The sequence below is a fragment of the Dermacentor silvarum genome, chromosome 1, assembly GCF_013339745.2.
Source record: "Dermacentor silvarum isolate Dsil-2018 chromosome 1, BIME_Dsil_1.4, whole genome shotgun sequence".
In the NCBI taxonomy this organism is placed as follows: domain Eukaryota; kingdom Metazoa; phylum Arthropoda; class Arachnida; order Ixodida; family Ixodidae; genus Dermacentor; species Dermacentor silvarum.
Window position 1 is genome coordinate 350,109,701 of NC_051154.1, and position 4,584 is coordinate 350,114,284.

A 4,584-nucleotide genomic window follows, 5' to 3' on the forward strand; every position below is an offset into this window, starting at 1 on the left:
ACCTCCACCAAATGTAATACGACGATTTATTACAAGACACTAAAGTCGCACTGGTAGTCCACGAACGCTGATCGCGCGCACAGCGACAGACGCAAGAGCGCTTCTTCGTCCTGTTCTTCACTACAGTAGGAACAGTAGCGGCGAGGTCACTGACATATAGATTAAAAAGAAGTGAACTTAATATTGATCCCTGAGGCACTCCGGCTTTTATCAAGGTTATATTACTCCGGTACTGTCCTATATATATGGAGACTAATTGCATTCTATCGTCTTAAAAGTTAGGCAGAAGTTTTAGAAAAGGCTCGCAAAATCCAACCAATGAGAGTTAATAAAAGACTATTACATACACTGTCGGAAAGAGTGCATACAACTTGGTTAGCTTCGAAAGCTGAATTTATAAAGTCTGAAATATCCTCCAAGTGAGCCTGTGTGTTTTTACTTGGTATAAAACCGTACTGCGTACTTGAAATAACGTTATTGGCATCGACATACTTAGACATGACTTGCAGCACATGTTTTTTCTAATATTTGAGAGATACACGGTAGAACTGAGATTAGCCGGTTCAGCAATGTTAATAGCACAAACTTAACAGCACCAAAATGTCTGCGTTACTCGCCCACAGAAATGCCGTCAATGCCAGGTGATTTATTAGATTTTAAGTTAAAAAGGACTGATCTGAGATCACATACTGAAAGAGAAGGAAGGTGCGCAGATTTGCATACACTGTCTCTTACAGTGCAGAAATCAGGGTGCGGTTTAGCAGTACCGGACACGCGTGAAAGGAATGTATTAAATTCATTTGAAACAGTTGCCCCATTTGCAGAAAAATCTGAAACAAGTGATAGCTGATGGTCACCACGTTTAGATAACCCTCTTAATTAATTAATTTTTGATACAAGTTAGCATTTTAACAGCGAAGCTGTTTAAGCCAGCCGTAATTTGGGGTTCGTATGAAAAATCTATCATCATCCGCTATGAAAGAAATAAATAAAAGGGAGTAAACTTTCTTGCAGAGGCGGCATTGAACTCGCGTACCCACGCTCCCAAGGCGAGCGTCGTAACCACTAGGCTATACAGCCGCGCTTGCAAAACATGCATTTATGCGAACCATATGATTGCGTTCGAGCGTCGTTGTCTTCGTCCACAGCTGGCGCGTTCGCACGCGCTCGTGCGAGGTGAAGAGGTTTTGCGCGCTATGCTCGGGAGAGAGATAAAGAAAATGAGAGTGAGAGAGAGAGAGAGAGAGAGAGACGCATTCACGGAGCGGGTCTGCTGGAACGCATTGTCGCATTGCAATACGGTGGAACGTGGTGTCGGCATTGAAGCGCGGTGGAACGCGGAATCGGTGTTGCAAGATGCGCAATGCAACGCGTAGTGACGACCGTAAGTCCGAGAGAGAGAGAGAGAAAGAGACGCATTCACGGAGCGGGTCTGCTGGAACGCATTGTCGCATTGCAATACGGTGGAACGTGGTGTCGGCATTGAAGCGCGGTGGGACGCGGAATCGGTGTTGCAAGATGCGCAATGCAACGCGTAGTGACGGCCGTAAGTCCGAGAGAGAGAGAGAGAAAGAGACGCATTCACGGAGCGGGTCTGCTGGAACGCGTTGTCGGCATTGCTTGCAACGCGGTGGAACGTGGTATCGGTGTTGCAAGCTGCGCTATGCTACGGGGTACGCAACGCGGATAAGCTAATAGATGCCTAGCATAACCAAGCTCAACTCAGGCGCAGCCAAGGCCGAACCTAGCTACTACCAAGTTCAACCTAGCTACACGAGTATAGGCCTAGCTACAAACAAGTTTAAACCTCGACATAGTCCTAGTTCAACCTAGCTACAACCAAGAGACGCCATCAATCGGCCAGCTTCGCTGTGTCTTGAGCTTTGCACGGCCTAGTGCAAGCTTTCACTTTTTTTTAGTACAAATCACGTGTATTTCACGAATACGACAACGCCCCCTCCCCTACGCAGTATGCGAGTGTATGAACACAGTTGATAACCGTTTATAGAATAAGAAGCAATAGTATCGTCGGAAACATTAATTTCTGCCAAAACAAAGACATCACAAAAAGATAGGAAAGACGAAGTTAGTGCACAAAAATGATTGCAGTGTTTTCGGATGCTGCGGATATTAACATGGAAGGCGGTGAGACCATTACCGGTGTTAGCAATAAAAAAGGTATGAACTTCTGAAAAATCTACCAAACGAGAGTGAACTGGCAACGTCCATATTTAGACGAGTCTTTCGAAGTCAATCGGAGTATAAATGCGAACGAGAGGGGCGCCTTCAGCCTTTCTCGCCAGCACCCTTCCGTTGAGTGTCCAGTTAGTAAGAGAATGTGTTCAAGTTTATACAGCCGATAAAACTATTATCATTACTCCGCATAGCTCTCTACTATTAATTTGCTATCGCAATTCATGCTTCGCCTTTCGGGCGAAACTGCGACTTTTTTCTCTGCATATCTAACACCCTCAGTACCCACATGATAGAGGCCCGAGTCAGAGCTCGTTGCTATAAGGGTTGCGCTTTTGAAGTTTTGATTTTTTAACAGCGGAGCTGTTTAAGCTTGAGCTCCAGCCGTGCCGAACGTAGCGGAAAACTCTACCCGGCGAAGTGGAGATAGTGTGACATGAGGAGAGGAGGTGCAGAGAGACAGACAAATACAGAGCGAGAGAAATAAAGAAATAAATGAAACAAAATAAACTTTCTTGGCGAGGCGGGATTCGAACCAGGTAGCCACGGTCCGAAGGCGAGCGTCATATATAACCACTAGGCTATGCACCCTTTTTCTTTTCTTTATTACATGGAAAACAAAACTAAACATATATTGCAGTGAGGACATAGCTGCACACTATAAAATGCGGGAAAACACACACATGCGTCCTACAAGTGCATCCAGTCAGACGAAGGTTCCTGCGCAGCGTACACACGCTTCTTACATAAGCTGCACTTTCATGAAAGAATGATCTTGTAGATCGCGAGTTTTCCGCATGGCGATCACACATTCTAGCTCTCCATACGCTGTATAAACCGAGTACTATGAACATGTCATAGGGAGGACCACCAGTAATCTTTAATGGTAGGAATCTAATTGCGTATGGAGTGATGCCAATGTCTTTTTTAAGCATTGTGCATTAATAACATACACCAGGCTATACACCCACGCTTGCAGAACATGCATTTATGGGAAACATGATTGCGTTGTACCGACGATTGTAACACAATTTCCTATGGGCGACAAAAAGACAAAATGAGATCGAGAAAGGCACAAAGAGGAAAAAAGAAAGAGAGAGAAAGAAAGAGAAACAGATAGCGAGAGAGGTGGGATTCGAACCCGCGTACTCGTGCACGGTCCGAAGGCGAGGGTCATACCCACTACGCTATACGCCCACGCGTGCAGGGCTCCACTGTTTCATCGGATTTCACAAGCGTCGAACTGGCTTAACTTTTTTTTATAAGCACAGCGTGTCACAATTACCTTTTGATAACTTTTTTTTCAGCATGAAAAGTAGCAAGACGTCATGGATCGAGCTGCACCGGCCTTGTGCTATCTAGGAGGCATTGGCCAAGCGTCTGAACGCGCTCGCTTGGTCGCGAGGAATTCATAACTCGAAGGCAGCGACGCTCAATGGGAAATTAATGCTTTCGCATTCACAACGCATAAGTGCTTAAGTGTCCTCGGATTTTTTTTTCAGCACTTCACTGCTGTCGCAGTAAAAAAAAAAGTCGCACTATTGCCCGAAAGGCGAAGCATTGATTGGGATAGCAAATCAGTGGACAGCTATACGAAGTAAGGATAGTAGTTTTATCGGCCATATAAACTTGTAAACATAGGCATACTAACTAAATTAGCAAGCATGGTGTCACGCGCGCACAAGCAAACATGAACACACCTCACTCGATGACTGGGGAAACAACTCTCTGTCAAAACGCTGAAGTGAGGAAGCGTGGCTGCTGCAGCAGCCAGCGAATTGACCGTCGTGCTGCGTCTCGCATCAACGCGAACTAAGCCGCGAAAACACAGAGGACGGCGGACTATGTCCCCGTCGCAGATGGCTTTTAAGATACAGTGGCGCGGGCGTGCGCGCGCGGCCGCCCGGGCCGCCCGGGGTAGAACGCGCGCCCCCTCCTTCCTACCTTCCCCTCGGAGCGTTGTGCTCGACGGAAGACGGCGCGCTTCCTTCCCGCTGTCCTCCCTTGTGTGCGCGAGATTGAGCTGCGATAGCCGGCTCCCCTCGCACTCTTTCACTTGCCCATGCAGTATGCGGCGCGCGGCGATGGGATATCGCCATTGGACTATATATATACATATATATATATATATATATATATATATATATATATATATATATATATGGAACAACAAGGCGACTACGTCGGCATAAATGCGCCTGGAGCGTCTATATATCGCAATAAAAAGTTGAGGTATTTCCCTACGACCTTAATTTGACGACACACGGACGCTACAGCGTAAAGTGCGTTACTTAACAGCCTGCATTTTTCTGAGCGGTGAATTATGTTTCTACGAGTTTGATATACTCTTCCATGTTAAAATATAAAAACAAGGCACAGCATTTATGCTTA